General features: G+C 41.2%; 1 protein-coding gene and 1 pseudogene across 7 annotated transcripts in view; one reads left to right on the top strand and one right to left on the bottom strand.

Annotated features, from left to right (window-relative positions):
- The window catches only part of CACNA1E (calcium voltage-gated channel subunit alpha1 E), a 493,362-nt gene that overhangs the window by 76,021 nt on the left and 399,522 nt on the right, over window positions 1-17,819 (top strand). The window lies entirely within an intron of this gene.
- On the bottom strand, window positions 51-411 carry LOC112921744 (large ribosomal subunit protein uL29 pseudogene; annotated as a pseudogene).

The raw sequence follows: 17,819 nt of genomic DNA, 5'->3' as shown, positions 1-17,819 counted from the left end.
CTTTAGGTACTTTTCACCCCAGTTTGTTTGTATTTCAATGATACCAATGCTTAGGCCTCTACTGCATACTCCCACAGTGGGGACAGCCTCTCCTACTGCTGCTGCTTGGTCTTCAGGTTCTCTTTGCACTTGTTCAGCTGGCAACACCTGGCACATGTCTCCTTGGGCTGCAGAGCCAGGAACTTATTACTTCTCACCCTTGTATAATTTCCTGAGGTTCCCTTTCTGAGTCTGGTTAATGACAGATTATGGGCAATGAATTTGCAAACAACTTGGAGATTTGGCAAGTTGCCTGCCCTGTTACTTTGGTGACACACAGCTGGGACAGCTCCACCTTCAGGTTTTCTAGCTGTTTTAGTGCGTCCCCTGCCCCTTCTTGCTGTGAAGGTCTTGAGCTTTAATCTTGGCCATGGCTGCAAAAGCTGCTGCCACCTGTTCCTTGGGAAAGAGGAACAACTATAGGTATTTCAAACAAGGAATGTTAATACAAGATTTTGTTGCATAGATATAAATAGAGGATAGGAGAGGTAACTAGATCAGGAAACCACTTCCACCTCAAGGTTGGAGGGACTCAAGCCCCAGAAGTCAGAAGCTGCTAAGCCATGATGGGCTGTGCCTGGTGGGAGCTGCAACCTGAGAGGAGGGACTGTCTGTTGGGAAGCTACAAGAACAAAGGAGATGCTACCATTGTCATAAAGTGTTACCTAGAACCAAGAAGGGAGCAATATTCTGGCCTCTCTCTTCTTTCTGTCTTCTAGTCTTCCATTGTCAAGGGAGCCTGGGAAATGCTGAATGGTAGAAACAGATTGACAGCAAGGAGGCAAAGACTGGCATACTCTCAGCTCTCTGACATTGCCTCATATGATCTGCTTCTGGCCACCTGTTCACTCTTGCCTTGTATCAACCTGCCTTCCTGCTAGTAGGCCTGCTTTGTCAGTTTCCTCTCTGGTCCTGGAGTACCTCAGGCTCTTCCTTCCCCACTTCTTTGGACAATGCTCTCTCTTTCTGGAATAGCCATACCTTGGCTGTTTTCATGGCTGTGTCCTTCTTGCATCCTTCATTCTTAGCTCACTTCTCAGGGGGCCTTCCCTGACTACCCTATCTAAAGTAACTTCACCTTACTGATGCTACTATGTGATATCTCCCTGGCATTTTATTGTGGCACTTATATCAACACATATTTGTTTGTTATTTATTATTTGTCTTTCCTTACTTCATTCAGGTCTCTTCATTCAGGTGAAATATCACCTTCCTGGAAAGGCCCTCTATGACCAATCAAGGAGTTAAGGAGTGCCCCTTTCCCCTCATGTTCTATTTCATTACACAGCTTTGTTATTATTCTTTTTATATAAGTAGTCATTTGTTGGTAAACACACTTTTCCACCCTCCCACCACCCCCCACATACATTTTTATTCCTACTAGATCATAAACTCTACGAAAGGCAGCTTGTTGACCTTGTTCACTTGAAGGAAAAGCTCCATGAAGAAGGAACTGTATGTGTCCCATGCAGCTGAGTGAACTGTTGTGACCATCCCTAGCATTTAGAATGATGCCAGACATCATACACATTTAGTGAATACCTGTGGCATGAATGAATAGTGTTGAGGTTGAGTAGAATCTCAAAAAGCCGTGATGTGAGAGAAGAAAGAAGATTCTCAAACAATGGGAGAACAGAAATAAAAGTAGAGATATTAGAAAGTGTACATTCTGGAAAAGATGAGAACTTTGGTTGGTTGAAATGTAAAGACCATGATGAATGTTAAGTAGGAGTTAGGAGAGGCAGGTTGAGGCCAGATCATGGAAGACCTTGAAGGCTATGTTAATAAGTTTGTTAAATTAGGAAATAGGGAGCTGTGGAAAGTTTTTGAGCAGGGTCATAAATATTCAGACTGTGCTTGAAAGATGCATAGAGTGTTTCTACAGATTTATCTCACTTTAATAACAATTGACAATTTTGTGGCTATCCAAGAGTCATAATTGGTTTAGACTAGTGAACTTAAGAGAAATTCTAGTTTGGTTAATTGGTGGAATCATTTAGTCATCAAGGATTGGAGTACCTGGTATCAACCCAGTTCTGTGCAAGGGAAGAGACATTTAAATGTAAATCAGGATATTAATGTAAATGTAAAAAACAGGGCCCCTTCCTTTGGGGTTACTGTCTAATAAGGGAGGCAAACCTGTAAAAAGGTTATTACAATGTAGTGTGACATGTACTAACAGAATTCTGTGTACCAGGGGCTGGGGCAGGGCATGGGGAGCAGCCAGCAATGCCTGGGGCTGTCAGGAGGGCTGCCCACATCCTAGGCTAGGCATGGAAGGTGAGCAGACAACGGCAGGTGAACAAAAACATGAAGGGAAATGAAAACAGAGATATAAAATATCTATATAAAAATATAGAGATCTGTTAGCATCTTCTTAATCTCTCATGGCCTGGTGGAGGGATGTTCAGTCAAGGAATATTTTACAGTGAGAAAAGTCCAGCATCTTCCCAGAAGAAACATATCCTGCATTATATTTACATCGAAGTTTTGAATTTTCTTACATGATTGAATGTTTTTGAAAACAAACTTTTAATGAATTCAAAATATTCAGTCATATAAATTTACCATTTAACCTTTGTTCCATGGCCGGTATTCTAATTTTTCAATTATTAACAATGCTGAGATTAAAAGCTTTATTCATAAAACTAAACAAAAAGCAAAGCAAAACAAGAGGAGCAGTATAAAATGTAGAGGGGTACAAGAGCATGGCTACCTGGAGAACAGAAAGCAGCAGTTCTGTGGGCAGAGTATAATGCGGTGGGAGGGTGCGCAGGGCACCATGGATTGGATGTGATGAAATGTGAGGGGTCAGGTAATAAAGACCTTATTTCACCACTGTAAGGCAAGGAGTTTGAAGAAGAGGTCTGTTTCCTACCACTCCCTGACTTCTGCTTATAGTAGAAATGCTCTCTTTGTGGCCCTGATACACCCAATTTATACTTATTCACATTCATTTTTAAGAAAATATTTAATAAGTTTCTATTATATGCCACACACTGTTCTATGCATTGAAGATGATGTGGTAAATAAGGTAAATGAGGGTACCCGGGTGGTTCAGTGCTTGAACATCTGCCTTTGGCTCAGGTCCTGATCCAGGGGTCAGGGGGGTCGAGTCCTGCATCAGGCTCCCCGCCGGGACCCTGCTTCTTCTTCTGCCTTTGTCTCTGCCTCTCTGTCTATATTTCTAATGAATGGGTACATTAAAAAAATCTTAAAAAAAGAAAGGTAAACAAGCTGCCCTTATGGAGTTTATAGTCTAGTGGAAAAAAATGCATACATATAATGTGTGTATGTACATACCGTGTGTGTTTATTTGTAATCATTAATTCTGTGAAAACATAGGTATGTGTACATTTTTTGCCAAATTACTTATTCTAGGAAACATAAAATTTGTGTAAGGAAATAAAATGTGATGAGAGAGAGTGTTTAGGTTATGGAAGGTCTTTCTGTTCTGTGGAAGCGACATATGCCAAAGATCTGAAGTGAGGAGCAAGCCATATGAATATCATGGGGAGGAGTGTTTCAGGCAGAGAAAGCATCAAGGTTAAAGGGCCTGAGGCAGGAGATGTTTCAGGAAGAGCTGGAGGACTGTGCAGCTGGAGTACAGTGAATAAAGGAAAAGGGATAGGAGTGGAGGAAGCTATTAGGGACAAATCATGGTGGGCTTGCAGGTGACACACAATGTTATAGATTTTATTCTAAATGTGATGAGAAGTCATTGGTAGGTTTTGAATAATGCATTGTAAAAGAATCATGCTAATTGTTTGTGAGAAATGGCCTGTAATGGAGCAGAGGTGGAAGCCAAGAGATGAGTTAGGAGGCTGTTGAAGTAGTGTAGGTGAGAGATTGTGGTGGCTTGGTGCAGCTTAGCAGTGATGCTGTTGGTGAAAAATGGTCAGATTCTAAATATGTTTTGAAGATGGAGCCAGTAAGTTAGCTGTTGGATTAAATGTGTGTGTTAGGGAAAGAGAGAAGTCAAGGATGATTCCCAAGGTTTTTAACTTAAGTATCTGGGTGAATGAACAGTGTTGCCATTTACTGAGACAAGAAACACTGATGGAAAAACATATTTGTAAGAATATAGAGGGCAGGGAAGTCAAAAATTTTAATTTGGAGAGGCCTATCAGACACCCAAGTGGAGATGCTTTGTGGGCAGCTGGATGCACAAGTCAGTAGTTCAGGGACAAAGTCAAAGGTAGAGGTAGGCATTTGGAAGTGTCACAATAGGTGGCAGGACCATCTTTCCAGGACCAAAGTCCATGCTGATCATTCCAGGAAGCCTCCCTGGACTGTCCCAGGCCTTTCCTTTGCTTTCCTGTCATTTCCTTTAAGCTGAATACTTTCATTTGGGAAAGCTGTGGCTTCACCTCTGATTGAGCTCTCTCGAGGCTTCACAGGGCCTTGACTGTGGTACCTTGAGTGAGAGGTGCTCACTTTCTATGTCTAGAGGCAGGTGGGCTGTGTTTCCCAAGGTTCTCTATGGCTGATGTTTGGGTCTATCAGAGCCAAGACCCTAGACCCTCAAGATCATCCTTAGAGCCTAGACCCCCAAGATCATCAACACGCATAAGGACTGATTTAAAATATCATCAGGAAAACCAAAGGTAAAAGGACACATATTGTATAATTCTATTTATATAAAATATCCAAAATAGGCAAATCCATAGAGATAGAAAGTAGATTAGTGGTTGCCAGGAGCTGAGTGAGGGGGATTGGCAAGAGACTGCTTAATGAGTCGAGTTTTCTTTGAAGTGATGAAAAAGTTCTGAATCTGGAGAGTGATAATAGTTCCACAACATTGTGCATATGCTTCATGCTCTTGAATTGTATACTTTAAAATGGTGAATTTTATGTATGTCTATTTTACCACAATGAAAAAAATACCAAAAATATGTCATTAGGGATGATAGTTTCCACAAGCCTTTTCATTCTCTTCTCTTTGAGGCAGCTTTCCCACTTCCACTGGCTCCCTTTGTTTGGGGGCAGGGATGGAGGCTAGGAGTTAGGCACTGGGGATGGACAGGTTGGATGTTTGTGGCTGGAGGCTGGTACTGACATGCTTCAAAGGACAATCTGTCTATTTGTAGGGAGAAATGGAGGAAGCAGGGTCAGGATAATAGAGCAGGGTCAATTTATTCCCACTCAACCTGGTCTAGGATGCACACAGGGGTGGGATAAAGAGTAGCCACAGGGAGGCTTGGCAAGTTAGCAGCTATGATGGCAACTCATTTGTGGCCCACCAGTTCATACCAGGGTAGCTACTGATACCCTTTCTTGCTGAGCTCTTGCTGCCAGAGGCACCTGGGAAACTCTGGGGGACTCATGTTGCTGGTTGTAAACCCTGACCTTTCTCTTTCCAAGCTGGGGAAAGAGCCCAGTAGGGTTGGCTCAGAGAACCCCATGAGAGAGACTGGAAAAACCAATATATTCCTAATGATCTGATTACTCACCCCCCTATTGGGGTGACCACCCATAGATTTTCAGGGCAAGGTTCTGTGGACTGTGATTTGGGGTTTCCTAAGGACCCATTAGCTTATCAAGTGCTTAAAATTACTAGGTAAGATGTAAGATGTTTTTACTTTGGGTTATAGCCTTGCATTTTTGCAGACTCCTGGGTGTATGTGTTGAGAAGGGGAGCCTATTAGCTGTTGCATTAGCATGGTTAAGTGAATCAGCTCAGGGACAGTCATAGGGAGCACCAAGGAATTAGGATAAGGAGGGTGGTTGTATTTCCAGAGAAAGAGGATGGAGATGGAAATCCAGAAGAATCTGGGACATGTGGAGTCCTCAATGGAAGGAAGCAAAGGGGAAATTGCTGGCTCTTCATCTGGTACTGGGCCACTTATTTCCAGCATTATTACATTAGGGCTCTGAGCATTTGCAGCCCCAGGTCTATAATGTGGATACAACTCAGGAAATAGGAGTTGTCTTAGTCTTCTTGGGCCGCCAGAACAAAATGCCTTAGGCTGGGTGTCTTAAACAACATACCTGTATTTCTCAGAGTTCTGGAGATGGAAGTCCAGGATGAAGGTGCTGGCAGAGTTGGCATCTGGTGAGAGCTCTCTTACTGGCCTGCAGATAGCTGCCTTCTTTCCATGGCAGAGAGAGAGGGAGAAAGAGAGAGAAAGTGTGTGTATGTGTGAGAGAAAGAATGAAAGGGGAGAGAGAGAGAGAGCACTCTCTCTTATATCTCTTCTTAAAAGGGCCCTAGTCCTATCAGACCAGCACTCCACTTTATGACTTCATCCTGTATGACCACCTTAATTATCTCCTAATGGCCCTGTCTCAAAATGTAGTAACATTGGGGGATAGGGCTTCATCATATGAACTGGAGGAGGGCAAATACAGCCCATGACAGGAGTCATAATGATACAGCCCCAGAAATGTTCTCTGGCAGGGTCCAGAGGTCGAGAGCTGAGACCCAGAAGACTGATTTCAGAATCCCACTTTGTAGATTGTGAATTGTATCCTGAGGTGTCCTTTATGAGGACCAGCTAAGTTTAGAACTCACCATGTCGATGAAAACTGAGGAGACCTGAACCTGGAGACCCTGTCTCTCAGAGGTTGAGTCACAGATGAACCAAGCTCCCCCTAGTATTCTGAAACATCTTGTAGGGGTTGGGACACATGCGGGGCAGGGGGCCAAGGCAGTTGGCCTGTGAGCTGAGCTATATCTGGAAAATAGAATGCAATAAACTCTTGGCTTATGGAATATCTTCGGACTCTGTTTGAATAATATATGCAAAATTGGTTTGACTCTTGGTTGGAACGGAAAGCTGCTGAAATTCTGTGTCAAAAAGTGCCATAGCCCAGGAATCTGGTCTGTGATTCCAAGTGTGTGTATGTGTGTATAGTGGAGGGACAGATCTGAACCAAGGGCTGGGTCAATGAAGAGTCCTTTCTTGGCCTCTTGTTGACCCTGGGATGATAAGCATACAGTATTATTTTTAAAAGAATTCTATGCAGATCAGCACAGAGGGTGATAAAGCACAGGCAGTTTAGTGCTTCCATAGTACAATCTGAGTGTCTTTTCATTTGGCATTAAAACCTTTTAGAATTTCCTCTGATCTTATCTCCTATTGTTTCTCCACTGGAAATCTTTTTTTCTGATGCCCGATTAAACCTTATATCTCAACTTCCTTACCTTTTCATATAAGGTTCCTTTGGCCAAATTATTATCTTCCTATTATTTCTATTCTTCAGGACAGCTCAATCTGGAGTGCCTGGGTGGCTCAGTTGGTTGGGCATCTGACTCAGGTCACAGTCTTGAGGTCATGAGACTCATTGAGCCTTGTGATGTTGGCCATGGAGTCTGCTTGCGATTCTCTCCCTCTCCCCCTGCCTCTTCCCTCCCCACTTTATTCTGTTTCTAAACAAAACAAAATAAAACAAAACAAAATAAAACAAAACACTGAAAAAACAAAAACACGCCAGCTTAATCCTCACCTTCTCCATGAGGCCCTTCTAATCCTTTCAGCCCACAAGGATCTTTCTCTCTTTAGAAATCTTAAAAGGTTTAAAATTACTTTCTCTTCTTGGTTAAATCATAGCTTTTTAAAAGAGAGATATTTCAAAGATGTCACTACTGTATGCGGGCACAGAGTGGATAACTGACCAGCATCCAGTGAGTGGAAATTTATGTGGTCCTAAAAATCAAGCAGTCAGTGTTTTAAAAGAAAACTCTAGGCAGGTAGAAATGTGTGTTATTAGTGATTAGTGAGCCCCTCAAAGGGAGTGCTTTAGCAATAAGACAGAGCAATACAATCATTGGAAGCAAATATGAAATTGTGGTTTTTGGAGCAAAAGGAGGCTGCCCTTAATTAATGGGTAGCAGGCAAAAAAAAAAAAATAGTGGTGAGAGCGGCTGATACATGGAGCCAACTGAGAGAGCTTAGTGTGAAGATAGTGTGTGATGGTGGCAATTGTGAAATGTCATGTTTAGCAATGAATAATAGATGACTGATGTCGTGGAAAATGTAGGGCTGGTTCTTTAGAAAGGTAAGGATGGGGTCTGTGAAATGATAAAGGAGTTAAATGTCAATAGCTATATTAGAAGAAACATCAATCTGCTTCCCATTTAGATGTTATCTGTGAGTATGAATGGATTTATTCTGTGGAGTGCTGGAGCCTTCAAATGCTGCAGGTGGTGTTTACATGTTCCACTTGCTTTCCTGCTGAAGTGTAGTGTATCTGTTAAATACAAGCTGTGGAGGTAGACTGTTTGGGTTCAAATTCTGGCTCTCCTGTTTACTAGTTTTGGTACCTTGGGAATGTTACTGAGATTCTGCATGCCTCAGTTTTTCTCATCTGTAAAATGGGGGTTAATAATAGTACCTTCCTTATAGTGTTGTTGTAAAGTTTAAATGAGGTGTAATATATAGAAGCCTTCAGGAATGTCTGTCATGTTGTAAGAGATACTACAGTGTTAGTTATTATTACCATTGGTTGTCAGTGTTGTCACTGGTTTTATGCTGTCTTCAAGTCTTTGAGGATGGCACTGCTGAAGGGCTAGTGGTCTTTTCTGGTGGAGGCAGTAAGAAGTTGTGGACTAATGTGTACTCATCTAGCCTCAAAAGCTTTGAAAACCCTGCTCTTTCAAATATTTGGTGAATGTTTGCAGGTTTTGAAAGGTGAATATGAAGAATCCCTTCCCAGGTTTGTGGGTTTGAGGAGCTGGAGCTGTTTGTGTGACTGTAGGTCACCATGTGTTGCAGGTGGGACTTTCCAGGGACAGGAAGAAAAGTAGAAATTGGTTGCTGGTTTTCAGATGGGACCCTTATGGGATGCCATGAAAGTGTGATGTGTTGGATTCTCTGGGACAAAGAAAGTTGTTTCAGGTGACTTTTATTTAATCTCTGACAAGTCCAGCGTGTGGTGGGTATTTGAGGAAAAAAGGAGAGAGTGGGGGGAATCCCTAGGGGCTTTAGTGCCAATCAGACCTGGATTCATATCAGGGTTTGACTCCTCACCACTTGTGTGACTTTAGGAAGCGACTTAACTTCTTTGAGCCTTGGAACACAGGAGGAATACGTAAGATAATGTATATCAAATGTCTGGCACATAGTAAGACTGAGAAATGTTACTTCCTTTTCCCTCAGTTTCCTCATCTAAAACTGTGGATGGTAAAAGAAAATTGGGGAATTTTCATAATAATTATAGATAATAGTTATAAACTCATTTACTCAGCATTTTTTTAATGTCAGGCATTGTCTTAAGGGCTTAGGACTTATCAGTGAATAAAGCAGACAAAGATACTTGCACTTTTGTAGTTTAAATTTTAGCAAGGGAAGATAGACAATAAACTAACGAATAAACTTTCTAGCATGTTATAAGATATTTGCAAATGACATATCAGATAAAGGGCTAGTTTCCAAAATCTATAAAGAACTTATTAAACTCAACACCAAAGAAACAAACAATCCAATCATGAAATGGGCAAAAGACATGAAGAGAAACCTCACAGAGGAAGACATGGACATGGCCAACATGCACATGAGAAAATGCTCCGCATCACTTGCCATCAGGGAAATACAAATCAAAACCACAATGAGATACCACCTCACACCAGTGAGAATGGGGAAAATTAACAAGGCAGGAAACAACAAATGTTGGAGAGGATGCGGAGAAAAGGGAACCCTCTTACACTGTTGGTGGGAATGTGAACTGGTGCAGCCACTCTGGAAAACTGTGTGGAGGTTCCTCAAAGAGTTAAAAGTAGACCTGCCCTATGACCCAGCAATTGCACTGTTGGGAATTTACCCCAAAGATTCAGATGCAATAAAACGTCGGGACACCTGCACCCCGATTTTCTATCAGCAATGGCCACAATAGCCAAACTGTGGAAGGAGCCTCGGTGTCCATCGAAAGATGAATGGATAAAGAAGATGTGGTTTATGTATACAATGGAATATTACTCAGCAATTAGAAACGACAAATACCCACCATTTGCTTCAACGTGGATGGAACTGGAGGGTATTATGCTGAGTGAAATAAGTCAATCGGAGAAGGACAAACAGTGTATGTTCTCATTCATTTGGGGAATATGAATAATAGTGAAAGGGAATATAAAGGAAGGGAGAAGAAATGTTGGGAAATATCAGGAAGGGAGACAGAACATAAAGACTCCTAACTCGGGGAAACGAACTAGGGGTGGTGGAAGGGGAGGAGGGCGGGTGTTGGAGGGGAATGGGTGACGGGCACTGAGGTGGACACTTGACGGGATGAGCACTGGGTGTTTTTCTGTATGTTGGTAAATTGAACACCAATAAAAATTAATTAAAAAAAAGATGCTAAATTCTATGGAAAAAAATAGAAAAATGAAAGTAGGATAAGGAGGCTTGGGAGTGCTAGGGGTAGGGACAGGGTGCAGTATTAAATAGGATGGCCAAGACATTCTTCATTGAGAAGGTGGTATTTGAGCAAAGACTTGAAGAAAATGAGGAACTGAGTCATAATGATATTTAGGGGAAGAGCATTCTATGCGGAAGAAAGAGCAGTGCAAATGCTGTGGGAGGGTGCCTGGCATATTCCAAGAACAGCATGGAGGTCAGGGTGCCCAGAACAGAGTAAGGGGAAAATAGAAGGAGATGAAGTCAGGGGAGTAGGAAGGGAGCCAGGCCATCTAGGGCTTTGCTGGCCATTGGGAGAGCTTTGGTTCTAACTCTAAATGAAATGAGGTTATATCACAGGATGTCAAGTATAGAAGAATGATGAAATCTGCCTGCTTAAGGGAATCACATTGCATACTGTGTCCAAAACTGACTGCAGAAAGGCAATGATGGAAACAGGGAGACCAGTTAGAAGGCTATTGCTGTGTCCCATTGAGAGATGATGATGGCTTGAACCAGAATGGTAGCAGTGGTAGGTGAGTAGCAACTGGATCTTATATTCATGAAGGTAGAGTTGATAGGGTTCATTGATGATTGGGTATGGGGTATAAGAGAAAGATAGGAATCATGGATTATCTGAGCAACTAGGAGGATGCCATCAATTGAAGAATATGGAACAGGTTTGGGGTTGGAAATTAGGAGTTTACATTTGACTATGCTGAATTGGAGCTGAATATTAATTATCCAAGGGGAAAAGTCATGTTGACAGTTGGTTAAATGAGTCAGAAGTTTGGGAGAGGAGATATGGGCTGAGATATAAATTTGGGAATTGACAGCAAATAGTTGGTAATGATTAAAGCCATGAAGCTGGATGGAGTCACCAAAAGGGAGAGTAGACATAGAAGAGAAGAGTAGCAAGGGCCACTTCTGGGCCTCCAACTTAAAAAAGTTGAGCATAAGTGCAAGAGTCAACAAAGAAAGTTGAGGGCAAATGATCCATGTGGTAGAAGGAAAACCAAGAAAGAATGGTTTAATGGAAGCCAAACTAAGAAGGAGGAAGGAGTGATCAACTGTGTCAAATAATGTGACAGGTCAGGTATATTAGTAACCTATTGTGTAACAAATTACTACAAAACTTAGTAGTTTAAAGTGAAAGACACTATCTCACAAAATTTCTGAGGGTCAGGAATCTGGGAGTGCTATGGTGGGTGCCTCTGACTCAGGATCCCTTCCAAGGATGTGTTCAAGCTGTCAGTTGGAGCTGTAGTCATCTCAAGTCTTGACTGGGGCTGGAGAATCCTACTCCAAATTCTTGGGGTTTTTGGAAATGCTCAGTTCCTTCCCATGTGGGCTCTTCCACAGGCTTTCTGGGTGCCCTCTTGACATGGTAGAAGCTTCTCATATGATTCAAGAGAAAGAGAGTATATGAGAGTGCCTGAAAAGGTAGTCACAGTCTTCTGTAACCTAATTTTGGAAGTCTTATGCCATCAGCTCTAGGTATTCTTGGAAAGAGACTACACAGATGCATGAATCCCAGGAGGGAGAAGGTCATTTTAGAAGTTTATTACCACACCAAGTATGACAAGAAGAATTGACCATTGGTTATAGCATTATGGAGGTTATTGGCAACCCTAAGAAAAATTGTCAAGAGAAATGTTTAATTAAAGTAAGGTGTAGGAAATATTAGGAGGAAGAGTACTGAAAAAATGAGTATAGACAACTCTTGAGGAGTTTTCTGCAGAGAGGAGCAAAGGAAAGGGTAATAGATGGTGAATGAAGTGTTATTTCTGAGATGAGGGAAATAACCCTATGTTTGTATGTTAATGGGAATAGTCCAACAGAGAGTGAAAAATTGATGACGTAGAAGAGAAAGAAAATTACTGAAGCATTGTCCTTGAGTAGGAGAGATAAGAACTTGTGTCAAAAAGGACGGGTTAACTTTAAATAGAGGCATGCTGGATTCATCTACAGGATTATTGGGAAAGATAAACTATGTGGTATGTGGGAAGATATGGTTATAGGAGTTTGTGGAATTATCTTCTGATTACTCTATTTTTCTTAGGAAAGTGGGAATCAATGCCATCAGCTGTTATATATTTTTAAAAATCATGGCTTTAATACCTTTGGTAACTTTTTTTTTGATACCTTTGGTAACTTTGATGATGGTGGTCACAGTAAAAGCACCTCCACAAGATTCCTTTTCCTTTAAGTTAAAAGGTACAATTTTTCATAATTTGTTCAGATGGTGAGGCATCTGCAATTCATGGTACTCTTTGTAACAAAATGGAAACAAAGGATCTATTTAACCCAAACTAAATAGTTTATTCTAAAACATTGTAACCCCCTGCCCAAAACTACAGGTCAATATCCCTGATGAACATAGGTACAAAAATTTTCAACCAAATATTAACAAGCTGGATTCAACAATACATTAAAAGGATCATATGCCATGATCAAGTGGGATTTATTCTAGGGATGTAAGTATGGTTCAGTATCTGTAAATCAATTGATGTGATATATACATAATCGATGTGATATACATTAGCAAAATAAGAGATAAAAATTGTATGATTATATCAATAGATGCAGAAAGAGCATTTGACAAAATTCAACAATGATTTATGATAAAAACGCTCAACAAAGTGGATATAGAAGGAGTTATATATTTAGTGGTGAAAAGCTGAAAAATTTTCTTCTAAGGTTGTAGACAGGACAAGGATATCACCTCTTGCCGCTTTTACACAACATAGTATTGGAAATCCTAGCCACAGCAATTAGGGAAGAAAAAGAAATAAAAGGCATTTATATTGGAGAGGTTGAAGTAAAACTCACTATTTGCAGATGGCATGATACTATACATAAAAAACTGTAATGCATACACCCAAAACCTAATAGAACTAAGAAATGAACTCAGTAAAGTTGCAGGAATAATCAGTATACAGAAATCTTTGCATTTCTATACAGTAATAATGAACTATCAGAAAGCTAAATTAAGAAAATAATCCCATTTACAATTGTATCAAAAAGAAATTACCTAGGAATAAATTTAACCAAGGAGGTGAAAAACCTGCACCCTGAAAGCTCTAAGACATTGATGAAAGAAACTGAAGACAAAACAAATAAATGGAAAGATATACTCTGCTCAGTGATAGCAAGAATCAGTATTGTTAAAATGTCCATACTACCCCCCTAAATCTATGATTCAGTGCATCCGCATGAAAATATCAATGACATTTCAGAATAATCCTAAATTGTGTATGGAACTATAAAAGACCCCAAATAGCAAAAGTAATCTTTAGAAAGAAGAATAGAGCTGGAGGTATAATGCTATCAGACTTAAAACCGTACTACAAAACTAGAGTAACCAAAGCAGTATGGTACTGGCACCAAAATAGAGACATAGATAAATGGGACAGAATAGAGAGCCTAGAAATAAACCCACACTTATATGACCAATTAGGCTACACCAAAGGGAGCAAAAATATACAATAGGAGAAAGACAGTGACTTCAATAAATGAGTGGGAAAACTGGACAGTTGCATGTAAAAGAATGAAACTGGACCACTTTCTTGTACCATATATAAAAATAAGCTCAAAATGAATAAAAGACTTAATGTAAGACCTGAAACCATAAAATTCCTGGAAGAAAACATAGACAGTAAGCTTTTTAACATTGGTTTTCATGCTTTCAATTGGATTTGTCACCTCAGGGACAAAAGCAAAAATAATTAAGTGGAACTACATCAAACCAAAAAAACAAAAACCAAAACCCATTTGCACAGTGACAAAAACCATCAACAAAATGAGAAAGCAGCCTACTGAATGACAAAAGATATTTGCAAATGATATATCTGAGAAAGGATTAAAATCCCCAATACATAAAGAACTCATACAACTCAAAATAAAAAAAAGGTCAGAGCTGGGGTGCCTGAGTGGTTCAGTTGATTATACCACCCACTCTCGATTTCAGCTCAGGTTGTGATCTAGGGTTCTGGGATCGAGTCCCAAGTCAGGCTCCATGCTCAGCATAGAGTGTGCTTGAGGATTCTCTCTCACCCGTGCCCTCTGCCCCTCCCCCTACTTGAACTTTCTCTCTCAAATGAATAAATAAATCTTTATAAAAAAGGGGCAGAGGACCCGAAGAGACATTTTTCCAAAGAAGACATGGAGGTGGCCAACAGACACATGAAAAGATGTTCAACATAACTATTCATGAGGGAAATGCAAATGAAAACCACAATGAGCTATCACCTCACTCCTGTTAAAATGGCTGTTACCAAAAGACAAGAAGTAACAAGCACTGGAAAGGATGCAGAGAAAAGGGAACACTTGCACATTGTTGGTAGGAATGTAAATTGGCAGAGCCACTACGGAAAACAATATGGAGGTTTCTTGAAAAAATAAAAATAAAATTGCTATACAATCCAGCAAGTCAACTTTTAGGTATTTATATGAAGAAAACAACATTAATTTGAAAATACTTACATACCCCTATGTTCATTGCAGCATTATATTTATAATAGCCAAGATATGGAAGCAGTTTAGATGAATGGCTAAAGGTGACACCACACACAATTAACATAGACACACACACATACACAGAGGAATGTTACTTAGCCATAAAATATGAGAATTCTTGCCATGCATGGCAATATGGATGGACATAGAAAGTAGTATACTAAGTAAAATAAATCAGAGAAAGGCCAATACTGTAAGATTTCACTTACATATAGAATCTGAAAAATAAAATAAATGAATAAACAAAACAAAAGATAAATAGACTCATAGATACAGAGAACAAAACTAATGGTTGCCAGCGGGGAGAGTAGTGTAGGAATGGGTGAAACAGGTGAAGGGGATCAAGAAATACAATGTTCCAGTTATAAAATAAGTGAGACATGGGGATGCAATATACAGCATAGGGAATATAGTCAGTAATTTTTTTTTTAAATTTTTATTTATTTATGATAGTCAGAGAGAGAGAGAGAGGCAGAGACACAGGCAGAGGGAGAAGCAGGCTCCATGCACGGGGAGCCCGACGTGGGATTCGATCCCGGGTCTCCAGGATCGCGCCCTGAGCCAAAGACAGGCGCTAAGCCGCTGCGCCACCCAGGGATCCCTAGTCAGTAAAATTATAACAACATTGTGTGGTGATATAACTAGACTTATTTTATTGGGTATTTCATAATGTGTATAAATATCAAATGTGTTATATAACTGAAACTAATATAATATTGTATTTCAGTTATTTTTCAATAAAAATGTTTAAAAGTTTGTGCTAAAACAAAACCACCTATCATATTCTTATACAAACAAGATATTGAGAAAATCTTTTCCAGTAACTGATTTTTCTTCTAGGAATTGGGAGAAGAATGGACTCTATTGCAGGAGTAGAACATACCTGTTCAGCCTGCAAAAGATGCCAGGTCTGAAAACCTCTGTAGTCAACCTTACAAATGGAATGGCTGGGACTTTTTAGGGTAGTCTGGGGCTTTCTGTCTATGGATGGGGGAATTAAACACCTGACTAAACAGCTTGCACAGGGAAAAAGGCGGGGACCTGGGGGCTCTCGGAATGTTTCTGGAAGAGGCAGGAGCATAGCCTCACCTCAGTGCCTCCTAACGCTTCCTTTATGCTTACTAAGTCTCCCTAGAATAAATAGCGGTGGATCTCTAAGCTGCTCAGCTTCCTGCCAGGGCCAGGTGACTTAGTCTCCTCTTGAGTCCACTAGGAAGGCTCCAGAGAGGGAGCGGAGTGAGAAAGGCTTTTGAAAGGGCTGTATCTGTGATGCTTAGAATCCATTTTCAGGACCTGGCATCCCTCCCTCTGTCATCTTGTCCTTCCTGTATCTTATCCAGCTCCTCAGCCCAGGGACCTCCACGTGCAGGCCTGACCACCAGGTCAACTCTTGCCCCTCTTGTCCTGCAGGCAGTTCCCATGGGTACTGTCCTGGCTCTTGAAAAGCCCTTACCCCATTGGCTGAGGCAAAGTAACCCTGGAGATCCTGGATATTCTCCTAGCAACCACGACAGAGCTGGTGGGCAACTCATTTTTGCAGAGACAGGTGCTCTGGTAACAGGAACAAATCAATTAGCCAGCCTGATGCTAGTGTGCTAATATTGCCTTATAAATGGCACTTGGCTCAGGAGAACCAGTTCTTCTTCCTTTGTCTCCTTTCCTTGCTCTGGTGCTCGGTTTTCCATTGTTGCTTCAACCCCAGACTTCTGTGGGGGATGCACAGGCCACAGGGTTCCTGCAGAGGACTGACTCTTAACCTGTCTTCATTCTAAAGTCAATTGTAAAATGCTCCAGCTTCAGCACCTATGAAGACCATGGGCTCTGCCCAGATGCTTCAGCGGAGGGGAGGGGTAGCTTAATTCCCATTCCAGCTATTCTTTTCTTCCCAATTTCCTGAGAAACAGGAAAAAGACATGTTAATGCTTTGTTTTAGGTGATAATAACACTTTCCTGCTTAAAATATGCTTTCTCACATTTATCTTATTTGGTCCTCATGATAAATCTGTTGGAAACAAGGGGAGTTATCTCCATTTTACAGATGGAGGAACTGAGGTCCAGAGAGGGGGCTGACTTGCTCACTGACGTTAAGCTGGTAAACAACAAAGCTAGGGATGATGGAAGGGGCAGAAGGGGCAGAGAGGGCCATCGAAAGCAAATTCTGGAGAGAAGTCCTCCTGGTAGCTGGAGCCTGGCAGGGTGGAGAGTGCTGTCCTTCTTCATTGGGCCTCCCTGAGGGAGACTGGAGCTCCATGGAGCGCTAACACCTCTGCCTCCCCACAGTCAAGCTGGGTCACCTTTCACTGTGACAAGTTTCCATTCTGTCTCATTTTCAGGGAAGATGTCTGAACAGCACGGATGGACCTACTCTTGTATTAGTTTCTGAAGACTTCCGCTTTGTCAAGCAAAACCAAGCACCTCTTTGACATCTGTAGCCCCATCCCTACAGATCAGCCTTTTAGCTTGATGAAAGGGCAAAAAGCAACAGAGAGACAACTAGAAACAGAACTCTATTCCTTCCAGGTGGTCCTGCTGTGCAGAATGTCACTTCAGAAATTGTCTACACTGTGAGGGCGTGAATGTGAGGGAGCATCTCCTCTGCAGATTCTAGGTGAACCTTGATCTTTCAGTGAGTCCCCTCAGGCCGCCTCCCGAATCCCTTAAACATTCATCTTCATATTGTGCCCTTTCTGCCCTTCTTCTGAAGTTGTGGGGGTTGACTCTTCCCAAAATAACCTGAGTCAAAAAGTGATGGCTTGCAGGAAAGTTACAATTAGCTTTTCATTGGTGGAAAAAAAAGCTCAAAGAGATTTTTTATTTTTTTATTTTTTTTAAAGGAAGAGGTGGAGGAAGGAAAAGAAGCCACTGGAAAAAATCTGTGGTCTTCTGAGTCAATTGAGAAAACACTGAATTATTTCAGTGCAGAGCTATTTT

This window comes from Vulpes vulpes, chromosome 13, assembly GCF_048418805.1.
Source record: "Vulpes vulpes isolate BD-2025 chromosome 13, VulVul3, whole genome shotgun sequence".
Lineage (NCBI taxonomy): Eukaryota > Metazoa > Chordata > Mammalia > Carnivora > Canidae > Vulpes > Vulpes vulpes.
This window is presented reverse-complemented; position numbering and strand designations above follow the sequence as displayed.